Raw genomic sequence first — 27,501 nt, 5'->3', positions numbered from 1 at the left:
CCTCCCACTGACACCACTGATGGGGCACTATTCCTCCCACTAACACCGAGTATGGGGCACTATTCCTTCCGCCGATACCAATGATGGAGAAATATTCCTCCCACCAATAATGGGGCATAATTCCTCCTAATAACGCCAGTGATGGGGCATAATTTATCCCTTTGATACCAATGATGGGAGACTATTCCTCCCAATAATTTCAATGCTGGGGCACTATTCCTCCCACCAATACTAATAATGTGGCAATATTCCTCCCACTAATACTAATGATAGGGCATTAGTCCTCCCACTGACACCAAGGCTGGGGCACTATAACCGTTGCATGTAACGTAAGGAGCAGTGGTGGACTGACAACTCATGGGACCCCCGGGCAATAGGGGATCATGGGGCCCCTGTGTCCTTGCCCAAACTCAAAAAAGCCTATGAAAAAGGTACCAGGGGCATCTCATGGGGCCCCCTACTGGCCCCGGGCCCTCGGGCAGTGCCCGAGTTTCCAAATGGTCAGTCCGCCCCTGGATGGGGCACTATTCCTCCCACTGACACCAATGATAGGACACTATTCCTCTTACGAATACCAATGATGGAGCATTATTCCTCTGATTGATACCAATGATGGGGGCACTATTTTCATCCTATGCAAAATCTGTCATGTTATGCGTTAATGTGCATTGCATGAAGGCAGCCTATTGAAATCATTGGATTTCCGATACACAAAATTAGCCCAATTATTAGACAGATTCTTGCGGCCTATTGCATTACGGTGCTACACAAAATGAATGACACTGCATGAATCAACGCATTTAACATGCCTTTTTCTACAGTGTGTCTGGCAGTAAAGTATGTGTTAATATATAACTATAGGAAACATTTTTTTTTTTTTTCGATAGAGCAAAGGAGTCATAACCCCTGTCAGGTTTTTTCCCATCTATGTGCCATTGCGGAGATTTCCCTTCACTTCCTGTCCCAAAGCCAAACAGGGAGTGAGTGGAAATCCCTGCAATTTGAGGGAATTCCTTGGGGACCTCCAGGTCACCAGAACTAGTGTCCCCATTGGAAGATTTTTTTGGGACAACCTAAAATGTGGGATTTTCTTTTACTCTCACTTTCAATGATAATGGTAAACTGAACAAAAAGAGAGCGTGTATCTCTTAAAAGGGGGCACAGACAGCAATAAAAACTGTCCAGAGTTCTAATCCCTCTGCAGTCTATCCAAAACTAAAGAAAAAAAGTTTTGCCTGTGGTTATACTTTAATGTAAGTGTTCCAACAACTCATAGATGTAAATCAATCCCAAAACTTAAATTTTTGAATTTTGCAGGAAACTATTCCTGACATACCAATACACAGATGCTATATAATAGGTGTTCCAAAAATGTCCACCTTTAAAAACTGTCCTTGAACACCACTCAATTGTCTGCCTAGCCTGCGAAGATGTCATATATCTGCTGCAGGCTTGAGATGCATTTCCTCTGTCTCCTCTCTCCAAGTGATCAGACGTAATTTTGTAGCAAGTCATGAGGTGAGTGGCTGCAGAAGGAGCTGATCCATACAGACCTTTATGAACACAGCCAAGAACTGTGCAGGCAACAGAACTTACATTTCTGTGTCATCTCTGAGCCAGCATCTTAGTTCTGGAAGTAGACATTGAGCCTGGATGATGGTGGAATCTGACTCTAGGTCTGCTTTCATCTCTTTACCAGGGGTGGACTGACCATTTGGAAACTCGGGCACTGCCCGAGGGCCCGGGGTCAGTAGGGGGCCCAATGATATGCCCCTGGTACCTTTTTCATAGGCTTTTTTGAGTTTGGCAAGGACACTGGGGCCTCATGATCCCCTATTGCCCGGGGCCCCATGAGTTGTCAATTCACCCCTGCTCCTTACTTTACATGCAAAGGTTATAATCCAGTATTTGTGCTCGTTGATCATTTGCTAAATGACTTCTCATGGTGTTTTATAATGTTTGGCTTGTATTTTACGTCTATTGAGGTTTTTTTTAAGGTATCCCTGGTTTACTTGCTGCCTCTGGGCCAGTTATCTCTTTGAAGGAATTTGATGCTGACAATCTGCACACTATAATTGTCTTCATTGCCTAATGTGCTGATCACTGATGAGATAATGATGAGGAAGAACACATGTGTCTGGCTTCCATGAGGCTTTGTGTTTATTAAGCTTTTTGATAACAGAGCACAATAAAAGGACAGTCCCCTCTCCCTCCTTGCTTCCTCCACCATATATTTCAAAGCTGAGATGACATTTAGTTGAATAGGCTGCTGCTGCGTCTGGAGCTTGGACAAAATCTGAAGTGATTTGTTGCTCGGCGGTGTTGCAATAACTGTCCATTTGCCATTTTAAACTGTAGGAAAAAATAAAACACAAATCATTCTCAAGTAAAGCAGTTTGAAGCCTTCACAAAGGCACCTCTACACCAGCTCCATTGTAACAAAATTCTACCAATTTGATTCTATGGTCAGGTTTGGGACATTTAAAGTTTGACTCCAGTTTCATTAGCACCCACATCTTCCACTCCCCTCTAGATGAATGCCCTTTTTTACTTACCTGATGTGACATGGCCAGGCCAAGTCCTCTTCTCTTTTGTTTGCTCTCTGCAGTGGTCCTTCTTCGGGTGTCCACATAAATGTCTATGACTTCTGGATGCTGGCAAGGTCCTCTCAAACGAGAGTACAGACAAAGTCATTATTGGGGGACAGCAGGGAACTGGTGGTCTTGGGGCATCTTTTCAGAGCTGAATCAGTGAGCTGCTAGTGTGGGACCTGGACAGGGGACTTAAGTGAGTATATCTGCCTTTACCAGGTATGGAGGGATAGGTTAGAGAGGGGTAGGAGCAGGGGCGGACTGACAACTCATGGGGCCCCCGGGCAATAGGGGATCATGGGGCCCCTGTGTCTTTGCTAAACTCGAAAAAGCCTATGAAAAAGGTACCAGGGGCATCTCATGGGGCCCCCTACTGACCCCGGCCCTCGGGCAGTGCCCGAGTTTCCAAATGGTCAGTCTGCCCCTGGGTAGGAGAGAGGTACTTTGAAAAAATACTTTTATTCTGGAGTGGGGCTTTATGTATTTAGTTAGTTAAGTGCCATCAACTCGGGTTCAAGTCCTAGCTATTTAATGAATGAGAGATCTGAACGAGAGTCATTTTTGTGCTAGCCTGGTGAGATCTTCCAGTTTCCTCCCCACAGCTGTTGTCAGTGTGTCCAACCATCTAGTAGCAGATCTCATTCTTCATCTGGTTCCTTCGATCTTCTCAAACATTATTTCCTTCTCTAGTGATCTCTTTCTTCTGTCCGTGTGACCAAAAGACAGTAGTAACTTTAGGTATTTACACATGTTTAAAAAAGAATTTCACTCTTCCCCCTATACACTTTTTCTTTCCCCTCTCACCTAGTCTGCTGGGTTGTCCCCAACAAACATACCCACTTACCCAACGAATCCAGCATAGTCTGGTGTAATCCACCACTCCATCACCGCACATCAGGTCCAACCACACCTTTTTCTCATCTGACATCAACAGGGAGCCAGCTGTCTCTTTCTGGTTCTTGCAGCCAGCCCCTGACAATGTGCCGCGGCAAAGGCACAGTGTGGTGGAGACTGCACAGAAACCTCCTCAGATGCATGACGCGACTATCTCAGGAGGTTTGCCTAGGTGATATAAATAAAATATATTTAAAATTTGTAACTGTCCGGATGTGTAAAGGGAGAGAGGGGGTGAGTCATTGAAAAGGGTGAAGGTCCTCTGTACAAATCTGTAAATTATTTTAAAAACATGCATTCTCTTGTCCTTGTAGCTGCTGCATTGTGGAGCAATTCATCCTCACAATTTACAGCTGAAGAACTGAAACCAGGAAAGTTGTTCTCTCAACACCTCTGCTCTCCCCCATCCCCAGTAATGATCAGCAGCTCAGTTCCTCCACCAAACAGTGACTCAGTCTTCTTCCATTTGTAATCTGTTCTATTCTGTAAATACAGAGCAGGGGAGGTAGAAGCTGGGTGAGATAAGCTGAGAACCACTTTAATTACTTTGGTGATTCTGATATCAAAATTGAGGAGGAATTGCTCCACAGTGCCTGCAGCTACAGCTGAGGTACCTGACTTGCTTTAAAGCTGCTTCATATTTGTTAAGAATATGGAATATGGAATGTCCATAGCCTAGCCACAGGTTCCCTTAACGTTTCACATGGATGAAGTTTATCAAAAGAGGGTGTAACCCATCTAAATGTGGTTAGGGGAGAGATGTGAAAGGATCAGACACAGCCTAATATGTCCCAATTTTAATAGGTTAAAAATTATGTAAACCGTTACTACCATGCCGGAATTTTGAGGTGACAGAATGTTAGCATGAAAATTACTAATTGGTATTAAATTACAATGATAGCCTATGTATTTGTTTAGTACTAGATAGACAGATACTGTATATAGACAGAGAGAGACCAAAGCTGGTAACAATTTCATGTTTATGGAAGCAGGTTGATGTCCTTCAGTCTATACTTCCCCACCTTAACTTACTTGGCGTATGTTTTTATAGGAGTGCTCTTTGACTTTGGACATGGAGGAAGTCAGTTCACACGTTTGTCCACCCTCGTGGGTATATGTGCACATTAAAGTGAACTTGAAAAAAGTATTATAATATATACAATAACAATACGTTTGAATAGGATGTACCAAAGGGTTTTTGCAAGTTTTCTTTTAAATTTCCAAACATTTTTCTGGTAGTCCATCCCGGACACACGGTCCACAGTAAGCCTCAGTTTGTCCATGCTAAACCTAAGTCCTGCTCTCCACTGGAACTAAACCTTACTCCATCCATTGGACAAACCAATGCCAGAGCTTCTATTTGCTTAGTTTATATACTGATTATACACCTAATAGATTTACTTCAAGTGAAAGGTTTCTTTTTATTTTCGGACTCAAATCACCAGACCTGTGTTCTATTTTCTTAGAGGGATCAGTTTTCCTCCTGAGAGCTTTTTAGTTTAACACATCGTACAAATTTTCTGGATGGAAAATTTCCGTAGACCTACATTGCTAGCTGTTTGAAGCTTCCCCAGTCTCAGAAGGTAACAAAAGACATTTCTTTATATAAATGTTGAAGTTATCCATCTGAACTGTGAATGAGGTCACGAACCTGGAACTAACATACAGTATATGGAGTGAGGAATTCTTGTTTCTATTGGAGATTTTATATTGGTTTTCTTTTACTTGAATTCCTTTGTTGCATGTTTTTTGCCCCAAGAAAATCTACTCCTTTAAACCAGAGGCCATCTTAAAGTAACCTGAAGCCATCTAAAGGTTTGTCAATTCCTGGTTGTACGTCAACAAGCACCTCTAGGGGTTTGCACATCAGCTATGCTTTCCTTCTGAGAGCCCCAAGAGTTTTACATTTCCAGATTTCCTGGTATGCAAATATCAACCACCTCTAATGGTCGAGACGAGAGCCCACACATCATGTCTATAACCAAGAACTAGGCATGAAAAGGGTCTGAATTTTCAGGTGCATCGAAACAAAAAGAATTCATAACCTCAGGTTGTCTTCTTTAAAAAGCAGCCACAGTCGTAGAAGATAAGCCTATCCCCCGTGAACATAGAAATGGACCCTTGCTCTCTGTGTTGAAGCAGTAGTCTCTCTGCAGAGACACAACACAACCCATAGTGAGTCAGAGCTAGAGCAATTCAATCATCAGGGAGAAAGAGCTTTGCTGATTGCAGAGCTGTAGGGATAAGCAGAAGGCATGGTGGACCTCTGCACAGAGACCACTGCTGTCATGCATAGATCAAGGGTCCTCCTGCACAGCATGCTAGCAGGGAACAGGCTTTTCTTCTAAAGCTAAAAAAAATACAAAATAAACACAGGGGACATAACTTACTTTCACTGTGATGTGTCCTTTGTGCTTCTGTCTTCTAGTTCAGCAGCAATATTCCCCCTCTGATAACCCCTCCTACACCTACTTTCATGAATTTCTGGGAGGGGGGTATGGTCATAGCCATCCCAGGAGGCAGTGTACATGCACAGCATTGTTCTGCACATGCTCATATACTAGACATGACAGCACCACATGCATGCGCATAAAACCCCCCGCACATGTGCAAATGTGCCACCAGTCTCTGGCAGATATTTGGGACCTGGCAGAGATTAGCGATACATCTGTGCATGTGATGTAACTTTCAGTATGATGGCATGGAGGAGGGATTGTGGGGGGACAGGGAATGGATATGGCGGTGAAATCCTTCTTTAAAATAATCGTAATACAGAAATAACACCTAATAGGGGTTCTAACTATAACCCCCCCTCTGCTAAAAAAAGATTGTATTTATTGCCATGTTGCATTTGGAGATTTACTCTTAATTCTTGTCTGATGAAACTGTTGTCACCAGAACAGGTAGTGGGGTTGAAATCTTTGTAACTAAAGCCGTATTAAACCCAAAAGAAAACATTTTATTACATTGCAGCTTACCAATTATGTGTGGTAACTGCATTCGTTTTCTTTTTTAGGCTTTCTTTCTTTTATTTTCACCTGGTGATCTGACCAGTAAGTCTGCTGTTTGTCAACAGAACAAGCTCTCCTGTAAATGTATCAATTTGGACAAACCATTTACTACTGACAGGGGTATTTATAATGATCAGCTCTTCTATATTCATGTAACAATTGAGTACTGACGTGATACTTTGTTTATTTGCACTAACATACAATTTTAAGAACAAGCTTTCAGGGTATGTCCCCTTCTTCAAGGTCCAGGTAACGGAACCGTACCCAGAATGCACTAGGGTAGCCTCCCACTTCCCTGTCCGAACACAGATCCACGGGCACCACCGCTTACCATACAAGACGAGACAGCACCAGGCTTGTACTAAAACAGGAGATATACTGCTTTATTTTAACATAAATTCAAGATATATACACAGGGTGGGGAAATACACATCCAGACAGGAAACACATCAGCAGGCCGTCCCATCAAGGGGAAGGGCTGCTGGAAACATTACATCCCATAATAGTTTGCTCCCAAGCAAGACACACAATAGAACAATGGGATGCACCACCTGGCAGTGAACAATGAACAACCCCCACACCAATACACAAACCTTGAAGAAGGGGACATACCCCGAAAGCTTGTCCTCAAAATTGTATGTTAGTGCAAATAAAAAAAAGTATCACAGACAGTACTCAATTGTTTCTGTCGCAAATGCACCAATACGGCTACAATCACCTCAAGCTTTATTCATGTAAAAACTTTACCCCAAAAGAAAAAAGCTGGAGTCTGGCTTCAATGTGTTAGTGTGTTTAAATCTGCTGGTACATCTAACCCTTCCTTTCCCCTAGACTGGTAATGATTCTGCCCAAAGTTGCCCACTGTGCTCCTTCATCCAGAGTTGGAGCATTCTAATACCGGAAGCGTGTCACTTGTCAGATCACCAGGGTAAAATAGAGGGGAAAAGCTTAAAAAAAAGAAAAATAGGATGCAGCCGCCACATCTAATGATTGGTAAGCTGCAATATATAAAATTTTTGACTTGGGGTTTCATTTATTTATTTATTTCAGGTACTTATATAGCACCGTCCATTTACACAGCGCTTTACATATATATTGTACATTCACATCAGTCCCTAACCCTCAAGGGGTGTACATTCTAAGGTCCCTAACTCACATTCATACATACACATACTAGGGACAATTTACACAGGATCCAATTCACCTACCAGCATGTCTTTGGAGTGTGGAAGGAAACTGGAGTACCCAGAGAAAACCCACGCAGGCACAGGGAGAACATGCAAACTTCAGGCAGGTGAGTTTAATACCGCTTGAAGCCCCAGAAAGCAGTAAAAACCTGACAAGGGTTCAAATCAATCCAAAAAAATTGAAAATGTATTTTCTGGACATACACATATTTTCACATATTAAAAGGTGAGAAAGGTGGTTTTTTTTTGGCACCAGCACTATTATCTTTTCTCTAATTGTTATGAATCAGCCAGCAGAGCTTGAAATCCATCACCGATCAAAAGTCAGAATGAGGCACTTATAGCATGGCAGGAGAATGATGAAAAGAATGTAATAGGCAGGGCAGATTGTTATCTGTCGCAATAATGTGGTATTTATATTGCTGATAGAACAATTGTGCAGCCTGTAATTACAAAGTGATTCCAACTACATAATAGCAGTGTAATTTGTTGTGTCAGTGATGTTAATGCCATGTAAATATGTGAACCTTACTTATGTTCCCCCCAAAGCATTGGACTAAGCTAGCAAAAAGAACACACTGTTACTAGTAGTTTTCACTTAAAATGCATGCCATAGCAAACACACACACACACACACACACACACACACATATATATATATATACTGTATGTATATATATGTACTGCATTACTGCATATATACAGTATATATCTACAATAGATGCACATTTCCCCATGTTTTATCTCTTTAATGACCCTGCAAGTACAGAAAATACCCGTTAAGCTGCCAGAAATACACACAGCATTTTTGTGGGCTGAGTGGTGTCAGCCCTGCCCAGTGTAATTTGCTAAACAAAGAGAAGTATGGGAATTAAAAAAAAAAACAAACATTCGTAATCAACTAGATGGCTGCAACATTAATCCAATGCCACTTCCGTCCCCCCGCTGGCTCTACACCGAGACCTGAGCAATCACAGACTGCATGGAACCTTCCAGAAGTCGGTAAACAGGAAGGGTTGGAGACATCATCTGCATGTTCATGGGAGTCCGGCCAATCCCAGGATCGGAAGCCCTGGTAGAGTGGTGGACTGGCCCATAAATATGGGAGGATCAGGCTGAAAGTGGAGTCGGATGGATGATGGAGTGCTGAGGAGACTGTCGGTGCCTGGTAGGGGTCCCCTGGGTCTGGGGGGGCGGCCTTCAGGCTGGGCTTGGGCTGGTTTAGGAGGATATATTCAGCAGTGAGACATGAGTGGGATTGAGACCAGGAGCAGCAGGGAGCAAGAAGGACAGTGTGAGTACAGCAGCACTCTCTGGGATCTACAAGGGGAAAGACTGCCAAACGTAGCAAGCTGGGCTCAATCCTTTGTTCTTCTCCCAGGAAATTTCTTTGTTCTTCTCCCAGGAGGGCCCATACAGGGCAACTGCTACTGATCCACAAAGACTGAGAGGAAATGAACATTCCAGGATCTGCTTTTGTACATAGGAAGGAAGTGTCCCTCTTCCATTGATTCAAGCCAAACGGGGCATCCAGGGGCGGACTGACAACTCATGGGGCCCCCGGGCAATCGGGGATCATGGGGCCCCTGTGTCCTTGCCCAAACTCAAAAAAGCCTATGAAAAAGCTACCAGGGGCATCTCATGGGGCCCCCTACTGACCCCGGGCCCTCGGGCAGTGCCTGAGTTTCCAATTGGTCAGTCCGCCCCTGGGGCATCCCATAATCCTTATTTCCCTATCCAAGTTGATTTCCCCAAATAAAACAACAAAACTGAGTCCATGGACTGGTCATTGCCTTTGGATGCAAGTCTGTGTGAGAAATACATGTTGCCTGGCTGTGCGGAGAGAAGCCTAGGGATACCCATTACACAGCGGCCCTCATGAGGGTAGCGCTACACTTGCTACCCAGCCACTCACAGGGGTTCCCTCTGCCAGCTTGAATGTCCTGTATTGTAGCATACACAGCTGGTAAGTGACAGCTTTTCAACACACGGGCCACCTGAAAGGTAAGTATATTCACTCTTCTTTTATAGGAAACCTTGTGTTTAGATACGACCCTGGGCTGATGGGATCCACAAATAAAAGTGGGGTTGGATATACCCCAGTATATAGTAGACAAGCCTTTTAAAGACCAACAAATTAAAAACAATTGTATTTTATTCTCATCGTTGATAAAACTGGGAGTTTCCTGAGGTTAACCCAGTAGGGAATCATTATCCCTATCATTTTCTTGTGCATACTCTATGATTTACAGCCAATTATAAACACTTAGCTGTACTTTGCAGCCACTTGAGTGTAAAGCAGATTAATTAGGAATTGGATTTGCAGCAGTGGAGGGACTTCTCTGCTTACAGTGTTGTCAATTGCCCTCCAGTCAAGGCCTTCTGTCTCCATTCACAGATCAATAACCCAACCACATAACTTGTCTGCCTGATCCAATATTCCGTCCCATGGCGCTGATTCAGGATTTATCACTGACCAGGCCTTGATCCTGGATACATCAGCCTAGAGCTGTGCAGACTACACATCACACATTGTTGGAGTATACATCTCATTGTTCCTGTTGATCCTGTTATGGCAATGCAAATATACTAAGAAAGCCATCTGATCAACTTACGCAGACTTTTTGTGCAATGTAAAACATTTATGTCTGCTTGTAAATATTTGTGTAGGAACTGGTGTGAACGTACAATATATATGTAAAGCACTGCGTAAATTGATGGCGTTATATAAGCACCTGTAATAAATAAATAAATACATTTGTGTCGGCCTACAACTAAAATCTTGAATAAAGTATCATTACTTTCATGGCATTACTTAACCCTTTGGCGCTGACTGCCTCCTGGCCCTTTAAGGGTTCTAAAAGCCAGGAGTCGGAGGCGGGCATTTGGATCATGTCAATGGCTCTCATATGATCAGAAAGTGCCCAATCGCAGGTATGCATTGGGAGATTACCGATCCCTGACGGCTACTGTGCAGGGAACATGCTTTCAGAACAGTAAGTAGTCTTAGCAGGGCTGCATATACGCGGGGTGTTAAGGCCCACCCGCCGAGTGGCCACATATATGTGTACTATCAGTGCCAAGTGGTTAAGGTGGAAATTCAGCCATCTTTTTTTTTTGGTGTAGGAATGGATCAAAACCTTTCTGGTTATATTGGTGTCTCTGTCTTGTAGGGCATATTGTCCACTTACTTTTATTCTCCTAGATTGTAAGCTCACCTGCCGAGTGGCCACATATATGTGTACTATCAGTGCCAAGTGGTTAAGGTGGAAATTCAGCCATCTTTTTTTTTGGTGTAGGAATGGATCAAAACCTTTCTGGTTATATTGGTGTCTCTGTCTTTTAGGGCATATTGTCCACTTACTTTTATTCTCCTAGATTGTAAGCTCACCCGCCGAGTGGCCACATATATGTGTACTATCAGTGCCAAGTGGTTAAGGTGAAAGTTCAGCCATTTTTTTTTTTGATGTAGGAATGGATCAAAACCTTTCTGGTTATATTTGTGTCTCTGTCTTGTAGGGCATATTGTCCACTTACTTTTATTCTCCTAGATTGTAAGCTCACCTGCCGAGTGGCCACATATATGTGTACTATCAGTGCCAAGTGGTTAAGGTGAAAGTTCAGCCATTTTTTTTTTTGATGTAGGAATGGATCAAAACCTTTCTGGTTATATTTGTGTCTCTGTCTTGTAGGGCATATTGTCCACTTACTTTTATTCTCCTAGATTGTAAGCTCTAAGGAGCTGGGCCCTCTGTTTCCTATTGCACCAAATTTTATCATAACTGTAATGTCTACCTTCATTTTGTAAAGCGCTACACAAACCATTGGTGCTATATAAATCCTGTATTAAAATAATAATAATACTTTATTTGTTACAAATATTTATATAGAGCTGTCAGTTTACACAGTGCTACACATACACTCACCGGTCACTTTATTAGGTACACCTTGCTAGTACCGGGTTGAACCACCTTTTGCCTTCAGAACTGCCTTAATTCTTCATGGCATGGATCAAACAAGGTGTTGGAAACATTCCTCAGAGATTTTGGTTCATATTGACATGAGTTACTGTTGCCTTTCTATCATCTCAAACCAGTCTTCCCATTCTCCTCTGGCTTCTGACATCAACAAGCTATTTTCATCCACACAACTTCCACTCACAGGATATTTTCTGTTTTTCAGACCATTCTCTGTAAGCCCTAGAGGTGGTTGTGCATGTAAATCCCAGCAGATCAGCAGTTTTTTAAATACTCAGACCAGCCCGTCTGGCGCCAACAACCACGCCACGTTCAAAGTCACTTAAATCCCCTTTCTTCCCCATTTTGATGCATGTTTTGAACTTCAGAAAGTCATCTTCACCACATCTAGATGCCAAAATGCATTGAGTTGATGCCATGTGATTGGCTTAGCAATTTGTGTTACTGAGCAATTGAACAGGTGTACCTAATAAGACTGGTTGCTGCGACATTCAGATGATAGGGTCAGAATTTGGCGTAAACAACATGAAAGCATGGATCCATCCTACAACATCCTATCAACAGTTGAGGCTGGTGGTGGTGTAATGGTGTGGGGGATATTTTCTTGGCACTAGCAAGGTGAACCTAATAAAGTGGATGGTGAGTGTACATTCCTGGAATAAATAAAGGATTGTTTCTTCCAGGCACCACAAGATCTCTGCACCACTGTACCCTTAGAAAGATCATAGTCCATTTCAGGTTCACTCTATTGTAGAAACATTGTTGGTACATTGTGTTTAACTGAACCACGTGAATTCCACACCCTCATAATTTTCCTTGCCTGAATTCTTTCAAAAAATTGTTTTTTTCTTTTTGAACAGCTTATTTGCATATATAAAGTAACAGGGATTGTAGAAATCTTGAATTTGCTTTCCACTTACCTTCTCTATCTATGTCCTCTTTACCTGCTCTAAGGGAACCCCCGTACTACAAAGTATGGGGGAACACATGACTTTCTCCACTGTTTCCCACAATGCAGTGCTCAGGGCATAGCCAGCCAAACACCAGTCCTCAGCAGTGTCAGGTGAGGTGTCTGAATGGTCAGATTTTATAGCAATTTGGGGTAAAACTGACTAGAACCTGTTTTGTAGAGTTACTTCTCTGATTATAAGAAAGTACAGCTTTGCTTTTTACAAAACAAGTTTTTGATCAGCTTTGATCTCTTACAAAACCCTGAAACAATTCAGCGATATATGATGGAGATCAGTTGGAGAGACAAAATGCGTGTGTCTGAAAAGATTCATCTTTCATACTGAAAGTTTCTGACTGTTGTGAGGCAATATTATGACAGCTGTTATTCTGCATGATTTTTGGCAAGTGAGAATGATTTCCTTTTGAAGTTGAATCTTAGAGATGGAGCAATTAAATGTTTCCAAATTTGTAAAACAAGCGGATGATAGTAACGTTCTGCTTCCCTTGGTTGGAAAGCTACCGAGCAAACAAATGTAAGCATACAAGCCCAGATCCAGTCTACGAACTAGCTGGAAGATTCACCATGGATATCACTGTATAACAACCTAATATTAAATGTTATTATAAATCAGGGGAATCCAAACTTTTCAGTATAAGGGCCACATTGTAATTTTACAAATCCTTGTGCGCCAATAAAATCAATTTTATAAATGGATCAGTCCCCTGTACATTAAGGTCCCCATCAGAGTTCCTCCTTACTTCAGGATTCCCATCATGGTCCCCACCCTCTTACATCAGAGTCTCCATAAGAATTCTCCCTTAGCTCAGGGTCCCCATTAGCATCCCTGACCAGTGTAAATGTAGCAGGGCAGTGGGAGCTGGGAGGTGGAGCGGGTCTGTACATTGGAAGTTCTTAGTAGTCCTAGCAACCAACCACAAGTATGATGGCAAATCACCAGGGGAAACCTGTGCTGGGGACTGTGGGAAGGTTGGGGAATGGGAGCCAGGGCCATAGGCAGTCTATGCTGACCCAAATCCTCAATCTTCTCCACTGACCCTAGCCACAGGCCAGATAAAATCTTGTAGCAGACCGGATTTCGACCATGGGCTGTAATTTGGAGACCAATGATCTAGATCATACAATTTTCCTTATACTGTAGCTTTCCTACTTTTGCAGTCCTATTTCTTGACTTCTTGGGCTATCCCATTCTTCTCATTATGAACTGTGGAGGTGATTCACCCAATGACACAACAGCATCTCATTTTATTCATTACATGACTCTTTCAATTAAATGTCCATAAAATAAACCTTAATTTGCAGGTTATTAAGAATGGTATTTTATGTTCCTTATTTTACATTATTGAGAGTGTAGCAGAAGAAATGTGACGTAAGCTGCTATTACACCAGTAGAATTTTGATTAGAAAAACAGCATTCTGCTCGTTAGACACTGTATTGTATCTTCTCTAACCTTCAGTTTCCTGATGTAAGTCCTGTTCTTTAATACGCCATGCATGCACCCCTTTAGAGAGACTTCAGACCAGGCGATTTAAATGAACAACATAATTTCATAAAAGTGATCCTTCACAAGGAAAGAGTCCATTTGGGCAGTAATGCACAAGAGGTAGTAAGTAATCCCTTAAAGTTCATGATTTGGTAGTAATCCACAAAAGGCAGTAAGTCCGTGACTGGCACCTAAGTCCATGTAAGTCTTCAGATTCCAGACTCCATTGGGAACCCTGACTGGGCTCCCTAGGAGAGAGCTCAGACCAACAAGCTACATCATGACAACCTTTCCCTCACTGATCTCTTAGGGCACAAGTAAGTCCCTATTTATATAGTATGACCTTTAGGAGATGGGAACCTTCTGAAAAGAGCTGGAAACCTCATCAGCAGAATTAACCCTCCTCATATCCGCCTACCTAGCAGGGCAACCAAGGACAAATATTTCAAAAAGATACAATGTAACATTAGGTCTCAAAACATAGACACAGTTGACCTGAGTAACTCCAGAGCATGAACACAACGGTAGAAAAACTGTTAACCCTTTAAAAGCTCCTGCTTACACATAATCCCAGCCTGGCAAGCAACCATGCCAAAGACCCCGAAACCAGAAGAAGACCATGTGAACATGAAAGTACCGGTGACGAAGGGAACCATTGCCGTTGCATCACTGGAGATAGAAAATTCAGAATGTTAGGCTGCCATATGGTGCAAATATGTTCAGAATACTTGCACATTATTGCAAATCTCCTGGGGGCCACAATTTTCTGAGTGGTTAACTGCTTTAACAGACCAAAGACTAAATAAGAAATGTTGGTTGTTAGGACTCACATAGACTTTAAGAATTAGAATGAGAACTCTTTCAAATAAACCTGAACATACAATAATAGAATTAGTTTAAACATTCATATAGAAATTCTGAAAAATTGTTCCTCAGAACATTCAATCTTCCCATCACTGATTTCATATGAAAGCCTTTAAAATTTTATCCAGACCTGCTGCTTGAATGGAATCCAATATGTATTAACAGGTTTCAGTACAATATGTACAATTTTTCCGGAACGAAAACCACATTTACAATTAGAACTTCATTTCTTTAAGAAAAGTTTTCCATCCTGCTCCTTCAAATATTTTGACATGGTTGAAAATGATCATCAATCTGTGTCCACTAACCATTAGAGAATCGAATGAACATTCTGAAAAGGAACATTTTTATACACAATTCTAGTAGTGTATGGCCGGCATTGGGCAGAGGAAAGGACATCAGTGATTCAATTAGAATGAACAAGGGATCACATAAAGGAAGTGCAGGAGAGAAAAGGGGCAAAGACAAAATAAGTAAATTCCCACCAATAAAAAGCCATCGTGAATTCACCCAGTGTAGTTTTATAAAAACAGCAAAATTGATAAAATGAAGATTCCTTGTGAAAAAACTCTTTATCTATTTCAGCCTTTTATAAATATTCATCTAAATGTTTTTCCGGAACGGCCAAAGTTTATTTTTTTTCTTTTACTCCTTTTTATTCATTATTAATTAAACTGTCATTGTTATAAAGTGAAAGAAACAGACTAGAAGCAAATCACTGTTTATACAGTTTGTGTGATTTGCTGGGGCAGTAATCACTCCCTGGGACAATGTGTAATGTACTTTCTGGACTCCTCCAACACTGTAATTAGTGGCTGACCCACATAGGATGGGGACGAGCTGTGAATACAGAGAGCTGTATGTTGTATGGTGAGCAGAAGGGCAGGCTCATTGGTATGTTTCAGCAGGTTTGTGTGACAATCAGTGCCTTTACTTTGCTTTCCCAGCTTCATTACTGACAATTGTTCATTTGGGGCTTGAAAGGGGGGAAAGCAGTTTTCACTTAATTTACGAGCCCTCCTATGGTTTAACTGCATTTTCTCATGGGGTATGAATGTTTTCTTCAGCCTTGACCCATACAGAGATATCCTGTTCAAAAATAAAGGCTGTTTTAAAGCAGTTGTAATGACCACAGGCTGCAAACAGTCCCTGTTTCGTCTGTATCTACCAGGCTATATACACCTGTTTTAAGCAGCCTTTCTCAACCTTTTAACATAGAGGAACCCTTAAAGCAAATTTTAAGTTTCAGGAACCCCTGCTATTAATATATATACAGCTCAGGGAGAATTGGCATGAAACATAAATTAAGAAAGAATTGCAGGTATGGATATTTTTAGTTATATTGGTCTAGTTTAGGCCAATGTACAGTAACTATGCCTGTATCATACCTGTGTGATCCCTCTAGAAGCTGGAAATCACTGCAGTAGATACTGCAACTCAGGTGATCTCCACTTGCTTCCAGGTCTCACTGCATGATGATTGTTACGGATCCGCCAGGTGGTACCTCTGGCAGCCCACTAGGCGGAATTACCCTGAGCGTGGAGTCTAAGTCCCGGTCTGCGTTTTCACCAGGGCCCCTGATGGTGGGGATGGACTTGGAGCAGAACCAGGACCAGGTCACAACCTCCGAGCGATATCACCAGTGGCAGAGGGAACCTCCGGGGATGAGAGTAAACCAGAAGAGAGCCAGATGTGAGGAGGCCGGCAGGACCAGACAGGATAAATCAGCGGTTGTCACCATGGGGAATGGCGAGGTACAGAGACGGCAGGCAGAGAGTGGTCAGGTCACACGCAGGGTCAGTACCGAAGTCAGTCCGCAGAATGGTCAAACAAGCCGGGGGTCGGGATAGGAGAAGGCAGCGTAGTCAGGGGCAATCCGGGTCAAACTCAGGAGAACGCAGCGTAGTCAGATAATCCGGGTCAGAGCTGGAGCAGGCAGAGAGGTCAAACAATCCGGGTCTAATATCACAGGGCACAGGAAACTTCAGATTACAGATCAGACCTTGCGGCGATTTGTGACAGTGCAGGGCATCTTTAAATATCACGCCCTGCACTGTCATTGGCCACCCAGGACACGCTCCCGGGCTGTCATTGGCCGCCCGAGGCGCGCCCGCGGCTCCTACTGCGCATGCGCGGCATCCTGTCAGCCACGGCCTGCCGGGACCTGGTGCTTGTGTCCCGGCGTGAGCCGTCGCTAGTGCGCGTGCGCCGGGGACGGAGCCGCGGCGGTCCCTGACAATGATCACAGGAGATTGGCCGCTGGGCACAACTGCATTCAGAAACTGCTTTGTATTTTTCAATGGGTGCAAAATGTTCTCTGATTGGATGAGGTGGAGAGGTGTGGCAGTGATGTCATGCTCTCCAGCTCATCCAATCAGAGGATACTTTTCATTAATTGGTAATACAAGCAATGCAAAGCATTCTCTGAATGGTGCCTTTGCCAGTCATCCGACTTTGTGCATTTATAATGCAGCAGAGCAGCTGCTCAGGATGGGACTCGGAAGCTAGTGGAGATCACTGGAGTAACAGTGTCTACTACAGTAATTTCTAGCTTCTAGAGAGATCTTTCAGGTATGGATCATGCATAGTTACTATGGTGAAAGCAGGAAAAAAATCCATTCCCAGAATTCCTCTTTAAGGTAAAAGAATAAGTAAAAAAAAGTAAGGAATGTTGTACCTAGCATATTTAAAGTGCTTTATATGAAAACAATATTTTCAGTAGTAATTTTGAAACAAAACAAAAAATAATAATGCCCAGAAAAATAATGCAGAATGAAAATGTGTTTCCTCACATTAGTGGAGCATCGAAAAGAGCCCCCTTAAATTAGTGATCAGTGAAATGTTCACTTACAATGGCTGTAAGCAAAGAAGGGTACTTTTGGATCATCAGTAGGGTAAGGACCACCCTTACATTAATGGTCATTGGTGAAGGGTCCCGTTGGACTGCCGATCAGTGGAAAGAATGTTGTGTACTTTAGTGATCAGTGGGAACAATTTTTCCTACTGTCTCTCAATAAATTGGTTTCAGCAGAGGTTCCCCTAGACTTAAAATATTTTCAAGGGCTCTTTGGGAGGGAAACAGTTGAAAACAGCTGCTCTAAAGGAGCCATAGTTGAGAAAGGATCCCCTAAAGACTAAAGCAAGTCATAGATTATGCAATTTTCTTTCCGGCAATCACAGGTTGCAAGAAAAGAAAATCACGTGATTCCCCCATCAGCACGGTCATTTTTGATGGGATAATCCCTCCTGCAGCGCTATTGTGTTCTCCCAGCTGGGAGCCTTCACTGTTGCAAGAACACAATGATCACTCTTGGTGGCTATAGCGCCACAATGGCAGCACAAAAAAGAACATTGGGGAACTTGAGAAAGTACAGAGAAGGGCAACCAAACTGATAAGAGGCATGGAGGAGCTCAGCTATGAGGAAAGATTAGAGGAACTGAATTTATTCTCTCTTGAGAAGAGGATATTAAGGGGGGATATGATCTCCATGTATAATACATAAGGGGGGGATATGATCACCATGTATAATACATAAGGGGGGGATATGATCACCATGTATAATACATAAGGGGGGATATGATCTCCATGTATAATACATAAGGGGGGATATGATCTCCATGTATAATACATAAGGGGGGATATGATCACCATGTATAATACATAAGGGGGGATATGATCTCCATGTATAATACATAAGGGGGATATGATCTCCATGTATAATACATAAGGGGGGATATGATCTCCATGTATAATACATAAGGGGGGATATGATCACCATGTATAATACATAAGGGGGGATATGATCTCCATGTATAATACATAAGGGGGGATATGATCTCCATGTATAAATACATCAGTGGTTCATATAGTGAACTCGGTGTAGAGCTGTTCACCCTGAGGTCATCACAGAGGACAAGGGGGCACTCTTTAATTCTGGAGGAAAAGAAATTTAATTTCCAAACACGGAAAGGTTTCTTCACAGTGAGAGCTGTGAAAATGTGGAATAGACTCCCTCAAGAGTTGGTTCTGGCCAGCTCAGTAGATTGCTTCAAAAAAGGCCTGGATTCTTTTTTAGATACACAGAATATAACTGGATACTAACATTTATAGGTAAAGTTGATCCAGGGAATATCCGATTGCCTCTCGGGGGATCAGGAAGGAATTTGTTTTGTTTTGCAGGAGCAAATTGGATCGTGCTTTACTGGGTTTTTTTGCTTTCCTCTGGATCAACTGTGGGTGTAGGATTATAACTTTTTTTTTTCTATGGTTGAACTGGATGGACTTTTGTCTTTTATCAGCCAGACTAACTATAAAACTATATATAGCCACTGGCAGTAATCATATGCAAAAAATCTGACAGGCTGGTTGTACTGAAATTGATTGATGAATCAAATCCAATTCAACTAGCCCGCTCACAGATGGATTGAATCTCAGCCAGTCCCTGTTGAACCAGCCGAGATTCAATCCACCTATAGCTGGCTTAAGAATTCTTTTCTAATCCTGCAACATTTTCTCTATGCAGCTAGTTCTCTGACTCCTGCTGACTTTTAATTTGGTTGAGCCATCAGTGAAGGAAACCATGTGGGTGGTGTTACAATGATAGACAACCTCTGCACTGACCTCATCTTCCCAGCATAATCTCATATTTGTAACTTATTTACACAATTTTTGGCAATCGCCAAAAATGGTGTTAGCAACATACAGTATAAGATTTAATGGATGGTTTGTAGACGCATTGTCAAGTGATGGACTGCATGGCCTCCCATTTCAAATGAAAGGGGTAGATGTGTTAAAAAGTGCCAAAATGTGTTTCTTTGTTTTAGATAAGAAAGGGAGATTTTACCCCACTGCAGATTTCTGGTCTCCATAGGCTTCTATGAAGAACCCACTATAGTGCAGAATCCATAAATTCTTTATCATATACCCTGCAGATGAATCTTTGTTGAAATATATGAAAAACAGACAGTTCAGTGACACATGTGGATCAGATGAAGCTCTTAACTCAGCACAGCCCGGTTAATATAGTGGGTCTCCCAACTAGGGTCCTAGAGAGCAGACAAGATTAAATCCTTCCCCCTCCCACCCAAAATGGACAAATCCATCTTGGATGGAGTCATTTAGTAAACAGTTGCATGTAGAGATTTCAACAGCACAGCATTTTAAACCTTCATGATGTTTTGTAATAGAGCTGAACTTCATGACATAAAAAAGAACTAGAATTCTAAAGGGGCAAACATTTGAACAGTGTAGGGCTGGGAGAATACATTATGACTAATTAAAGTTTCTTTTGTGTTCAAAATAATGTGTGGCATATGCAGCTAATTGGCCTCAGCTCTTTGAATTGAACAATCTAGCACAGTTGAGAGGAAGAACCTTACTTGTTAAAAAGGACTTGGCACCTTTCAGCCAGGTCAGGATAGCCAAAAACCATACAATAATGTAATAAGAGAGATCGTCCTACTTAATATTCTGATAAAACTTTGTTTATTATTACTGTTTGACCTCAAGGGCACAAGGGGACACACCCAAAAGTTCTGAAAATCTGGATGTTAATGCAAATTAAAAAAATAACACGAACAGTATGCAGTTTTTCTGCTGGTGGAAATTTCATTGTGAGTGGACCCCTTTTTGAATAAACAATGTGTACACCTCTGTCACCTACTGACAATTTTGGTCCTGATGTTCTTTACCAGTGGTCTCCAAACTGCAGTCTATGGGCCAAAGGGCCCTTTGCTTGCCTTTATCCAGCCCTTGGGGCACTATTTCTCCCACTGATACTCTGCACTATTTTTATCACTAAAACCAATGATGAGGCACTTTCCCTTCCACTGCCTCCAACAATGGAGCATAATTTCTCCCTCCGATATAAATCATTGAACACTATTTCTCCCGCTAAATATAAATATAAAGTGCAGCGCTAAAAATTAATAATAGTAATAAATAATAGGTGCAAAGTCCATATGTAGTAAATAAATAATTAAAACCAAGTATAATTAATAGTTCATATAGGTGACTAATTCGTGCTCTTATAATCCTGATTGCTCTAGTCGGTTCTTGTGCTTTCATAAACGGAAGGAATGCGCACTCACCGGACGCGCAGTTATAATGCGCGTTATAAAATATATCCTGATGTCATCAAAGGATCATCAGGGCCAATTCAGGTGTGGAAATCACTCCCTCTCAGGATGGATGGATCCTGGGGCTTTAAATGATGATCCAGGGGTGTCCAGAGTTCCCCTTAAGGGATGGATGGGTGCAGCTCACAGGATAAACAGGAGGCTCCCTCTCTGGAGGCTTGAAACTGGTACTGGGTGTCTAGGGAATCAGTACTCCACAAAGGAGTCAAAATAGAAGAGTGCCCATAGTGTAGTACATTTTCCACACCTGACCTGGCCCTGATGATCCTTTGATGACACCAGGATATATTTTATAACGCGCATTATAGGTGCGCATCCGGTGAGTGCGCATTCCTTCCATTTATGAAAGCACAAGCACCAACTAGAGCGATCAGGATTATAAGAGCACGAATTAGTCACCTATACGAACTATAAATTATACTTGGTTTTAATTATTTATTTACTACATACAGACTTTGCACCTATTATTTATTACTATTATTAATTTTTAGCGCTTCAGTTGTTTATATTTAGTGTCTATTTAAGGTTATATCTGGTTACCTTTGTGCACAGCTGCTGACATTTTATATCTGGATTTTAATGCGCTCACATATACCTACAATTTACTATTTCTCCCACTAACACAAAATATGGGGCGCTATTCCTCTCACTGAAACCAATGATGAGGCACTATCCCTTCTACTGACACCAAAGATGGGGCACTGTTCCTCGCACTAACTCCAATGACAAGGGAGAAGGATCATTGATCACTTAAAACACAGCTTGCTGGATCCAAAGCAGCATGGCTTTACCTAAGGCAGATTATGACTGACTAATCTGATTGGATTTTTTTTACTGTATTACCAATGTTTTGGACCAGGGTGGTGCTGTGGACATAGCATATCTTGATTTCAACAAGGCATTGATACAGTTCCACTTAAGGATCTAATACAAAAGTTGTACAAGCTAGGATTAGCCCTTGGGTGGTTAAGTGGATATGCAGCTGGCTAAAGGATAGATACCAGAGTGTGGGTGTAAATGGGGTTCACTCGGAACCAGTCACTAGTGGTGTACCACGAGGCTCGGTACTAGGTCCTATTCTATTTAATCTATATGTAAGTGATATAACTAAATTTTTTGGGGGTAAAGTATGTCTTTTTGCTGATGACACAAAGGTGTGTAATAGGGTTGATATTCCTGGAGGTGTCTGTAACATGGAACATGATTTGGCATTGCTGGAAGATTGGTTATTGCAGTTCAATGTTTCTAAATGTAAAATAATGTACCTAGGGAAAAAGAATCCCTTGAGAGAGTACAACATTGGGGGTACAGTTTTGGGCAGCACTTCAGGGAAAAGGACTTGGGGTACTTATTTCACATGATTGCAAAATGATCAAACAGTGTTGTCAGGCAGTGGGGAAAAGGAATAGAATTCTAAGATGCATCACTAGAGGGGTCACCAGCAGGAGGAAGGAGGTCCTGATTCCCCTTTATACATCTTTAGTTAGACCTCATTTAGCATACTGTGTCCAATTCTGGAGACCTCACTTACAAAAAGATATTGATAAGATAGAACGAGTCCAGAGATGCGTAACACAAATGGTGAAAGGTCTGGGGGATAAAACATGTCAAGAGCGACTTCAGTCATTTAACATGTTGTTTGGAGGAAAGAACATGAAACCAAAATCAAGAGTTCAAAACTCACAAGGAATCAAGAAATCAGGAAAGTTCAAAACTAATCTCAGAAAGTAAATTCTACTGAAAGAGTAGTTGATGCTTGAAATAAACTTCCAGCAGAGGTAGTGAGTCAGTCAACAGTAAATAGCTTCAAACATGCTTGGGACAAGCATAGATCTTTACTCAGACAAAAAAAGTTAACAAAGAAAACAACCCCTCCAAAAACAAAACAAAAAACAAAACAAAAAAATACAAAAAAAAAAAAACAGGCAGACTCGATGGCCACTCAGTCTTTTTCTGACGTCACTTTTCTGTTTCTATGTTACAATTTATTATTACTGTTATAGGCATGAGCACTTCAAATTGATCCATACTGAGTGAAGGACCAGTACAAAGCCTGTATAGCACTGTCACTTTTGGGCATGATTGATCCTGGTGTTCTACAGTTCTGTTAGGGTTCAATTTCTGAGTGAAGGACACATCCACAACATGTGCACCACTAACAGCTTTCGGAATGGTTGGGTTTAGTAATTCAATCAGAATGGGGTCTCGATAAGTGGGCCCTTCCTGAATAAAGGACCAAGTACTGCACATGTTCTACTGTCACTTCTGGGTGAGGTGGATCTTGGCATTCTGCTGACACTTGGGGATAGGCAGATGTGCCCTCAACTATTATTCTTGAAAAGATATTTGCCCATCCTTTTTTAAGATTTCTAATATACTTTGATAGAACATTGTTTTTTCAAAAGTTACGTTTATTTTCAAAAGTAGTTGACCTGACTCATGGTTGACTATTTGGTCTATGATGATCATTACAGGACAACCATACTGCATTGATTATGTGGCCCAAAATGTTCATTATAGGACAACTTTGCTGCGTTGACTATCCAGCCTTTGGTGTTCATTACAGGATAACCCTGTTACATTGACTATCTGGCCTATGATTTCCATTACAGGTCAACTCTACTTCTTTGACTATCTGCCCTATGACACTCATTACAGGGCAGGCCTACTGCACTGCTATCTGGCACATGATGTTCATTACAAGACAACCCTATTGAGCTGACTATTTTGCCTATGATGCTCATTACAGGGAACTCCTACTGCATTGCTATCTGTCCTGTGATAGTCATTACAGGATAACTATATTGTGTTAACTATCTGCCCTATGATGTTCACTTCAAAACAACTCTATTGCATTGATTATCTATCTTACAATGTACATTACAGGACAAACGTATTGCATTGATTGTCTGCCCTATGATGTTCTTTACAGGAAACCTAGTCTAGATCACCTACCATTCTGATGTTCCTCTTCCTTACTAGCATAGAGGACAACCCTACTGTATTCACTATCTGACCTATGATGTTCATTACAGTACAACTCTTGCATTGATTATCTAGCTTACAATGTACATTACAGGACAAACTTATTGCATTTATTGTCTGCCCTATGATGTTCTTTACAGGAAACCTAGTCTAGATCACCTACCATTCTGATGTTCCTCTTCCCTACTAGCATAGAGGACAACCCTACTGTATTCACTATCTGACCTATGATGTTCATTACAGTACAACTCTATTGTATTGACTGTCTGCCTCATGATGTTCATTGCAAGATAACCCCACCACTATCTGCCCTATGATGTTCATTACAGGACAACCTGTTCTAGATCATTTACCCTTCCAATGTACCTCTGCCCTCCTGGCATTGCTACCTCCTCTGAGTGTGAACTTCCATACACTTATCTCCTTTCCGATTCCAATTATTCTTATTTATTTAATGTGATAAGTCAAGGATAAAGAAATGTCAAGTAGGAGGGATGTGTTAAAAGTGTCAACAACTTTTGTGTCTCTATAGAAAGAGATGATTCTATAACTAAAAGTAAAGTCAAAAATATAACTTGCATCCAACTGAGGGAGAAGATTTAATTTAAAAAGTGGCCTTTAAACGTGTAGCAGACCGAAGGAATGTTTAAATGTTAACATTAAAAATTCACGCTGCACTGATGGCACTCTATTCATTTAGCTGCCAGGAGCCAGTCCAGAAGGTTATATCATGAGTTACAGCTTTTGTAAGATTCCAGGAGATTTTGTCAAAAATCTTCCCCACTAGTTAGATTCGCCTAGGGGGGAAAAAGTGCATAACTTCTTTTGGTATGTAGATCCCCAGACTCCAGTCCTCATGCAACCGCAGCAATTTATAAAATAAGAGAAAGAGATAAAATAAGACAAAAAAAGAGAAAAAACCTACGACAACTTTTACAAATTTTACTTTGCAGTGCCACATGGATGGAAAATGACTTGAAAATGAAAATCCACCTTTTTGGTAAAATGCTTACAATGCCATAAAAGGCATCACTAGAGCACTTCTGTGCAGGAAAGAGGTACCAATTGTAGGAGGTGTGTTACAAAAGTGTTCTATTTATGGGTTTTGTAATATATAGCACAGTGTACAGAGAGCTGTGACCTGGGGTATGTAATGTATAGCACAGTGTAAAGAGTGCTGTGGCCTAGGGCATCTAATATACCGGTGAAACTCGAAAAATTAGAATATCGTGCAAAAGTTCATTTATTTCAGTAATGAAACTTAAAAGGTGAAACTAATATATGAGATAGACTCATTACATGCAAAGCAAGATAGTTCAAGCCGTGATTTGTCATAATTGTGATGATGATTATGGCTTACAGCTCATGAAAACCCCAAATCCACAATCTCAGAAAATTAGAGTATTACATGCAATCAATAAAACAAGGATTGTACATAGAACAATATCGAAGCTCTGAAAAGTATAAGCATGCATATGTACTCAGTACTTGGTTTGGGCCCCTTTTGTAGCAATTACTGCTTCAGTGCGGCGTGGCATGGAAGCTATCAGCCTGTGGCACTGCTGAGGTGTTATGGAAGACCAGGATGCTTCAATAGTGGCCTTCAGCTCTTCTGCATTGTTCGGTCTCATGTCTCTCATCTTTCTCTTGGCAATGCCCCATAGATTCTCTATGGGGTTCAGGTCAGGCAAGTTTGCTGGCCAATCAAGCACAGTTATCCCACGGTCATTGAACCAGGTTTTGGTGCTTTTGGCAGTGTGGGCAGGTGCCAAGTCCTGCTGGAAAATGAAGTCAGCAGCCCCATAAAGCTCGTCTGGGAAGGAAGCATGAAGTGCTCCAAAATCTCCTGGTAGACGGCTGCGTTGACCCTGGACTTAATGAAGCACAGTGGACCAACACCAGCAGATGACATGGCTCCCCAAATCAACACAGACTGTGGAAACTTCACACTGGACTTCAAGCATCTTGCAGTGTGTGCCTCTCCATTCTTCCCCCATACTCTGGGTCTTTGGTTTCCAAATGAGATGCAAAAGTTGCTCTCATCAGAAAAGAGGACTTTGGACCACTGAGCAACAGACCAGGTCTGTTTTTCTTTAGCCCAGGTAAGACGCTTCTGACGTTGTTTGTTGTTCAGGAGTGACTTGACAAGAGGAATATGACATTTGAAGCCCATGTCCAGGATCCGTCTGTGTGTGGTGGCTCTTGATGCACTGACTCCAGCCTCAGTCCACTCCTTGCGAAAGTCCCCAACACTTTTGAATGACCTGACAATCCTCTCCAGGCTGCGGTCATCCCTGCTGCTTTTGCACTTTGTGAACATCCAACTTCTTTTGCAATTACCTTTTGAGGCTTTCCCTCCTTATGGAGGGTGTCAATGATGCTGTCAGGAATCTCGAGCCGGATCACGGCGCGCGGGTCTGCGCATGCGCGATGGTGTGCGGGTACTAGAACCTGGGCATCTGCGACGGCAGCACCGCTCGTGCATGCGCACTCGCGATCACGAACGTGTGCCTGGCACCAATAGGAGCGCAGGGCGCCCTATTTAAATGGATTCTGACAGTGCTTAGTTGCCGTATGGTCTTTCCTGTGTTCTGTGAGTTTACTTTGCTACTGACCCTGCCTGATCCTGATCTGCTGACTTCTCCTGCTCTGACCCCTGGCTTGCCTGACCATTCTCCTGCCTGTTCCTGCACCTTTGATCCCCTCTTGCCGAACTTGGACCGTGACCCGTGCATTCTTCTGCCTGCCGTTTGTACCGACCTGCTCCGCTGTTACCGACCCAGCCTGTCTGACCTCACTTACTCTGCCTCGCTTGGTCCCTAACAGATGGTTTCCTGTACAACTGTCAAGTCAGCAGTCTCCCATGATTGTGATTCCTACTGAACCAGACTGAGAGACCATTTGCAGGTGTTATGGCTTAAATAGCTGATTAGAGTGGGACACTTTGAGCTGAGAATATTGCACCTTTTCACAATATTCTCATTTTCTGAGATTGTGGATTTGGGGTTTTCATGAGCTGTAAGCCATAATCATCACAATTATGAAAAATCACGGCTTGACCTATCTTGCTTTGCAAGTAACGAGTCTATTTCATATATTAGTTTCACCTTTTAAGTTGCATTACTGAAATAAATGAACTTTTTGCACGATATTCTAATTTTTCGAGTTTCACCTGTATAACGCAGTATACATAGTTCTGTGGTCTGGGGTATGTAATGTATAGCACAATGTACAGTTTGCAGTGATCTGGAAAATGTAATAAATAACACAGTGTACATAGGACTGTGGTCTAGGATATGTAATAGTAGTAGCTTTTCTCTGTTCAAGTGTGGCACCAATACTGTGGCAAGACCCTCACTATTTCAGGCATTACATGTACATGAGCATGGTCTCAGTCCTC

The 27,501-nt window shown here is 42.0% G+C and overlaps 1 protein-coding gene and 1 long non-coding RNA gene across 2 annotated transcripts in view; one reads left to right on the top strand and one right to left on the bottom strand.

The window, feature by feature from the left end:
* Window positions 1-27,501, top strand: part of ADRA1D (adrenoceptor alpha 1D) — a 238,029-nt gene that overhangs the window by 60,557 nt on the left and 149,971 nt on the right. The gene's annotated exons all lie outside the window — the stretch shown is intronic.
* The window catches only part of LOC149445817 (uncharacterized), a 49,581-nt gene continuing 24,216 nt past the window's right edge, over window positions 2,137-27,501 (bottom strand). Inside the window, exon 2 of the long non-coding RNA XR_016306316.1 lies at window positions 2,137-3,653. This is a non-coding gene — a long non-coding RNA (uncharacterized LOC149445817). The remainder of the gene's footprint in view (window positions 3,654-27,501) is intronic.

The sequence above is a fragment of the Staurois parvus genome, unplaced genomic scaffold, assembly GCF_062004578.1.
Source record: "Staurois parvus isolate SC_StPar_1 unplaced genomic scaffold, SC_StPar_1.0 ptg000708l, whole genome shotgun sequence".
Lineage (NCBI taxonomy): Eukaryota > Metazoa > Chordata > Amphibia > Anura > Ranidae > Staurois > Staurois parvus.
Note: the sequence above shows the minus strand (reverse complement) of the source record. Positions and strands in the feature narration are given on the sequence as shown.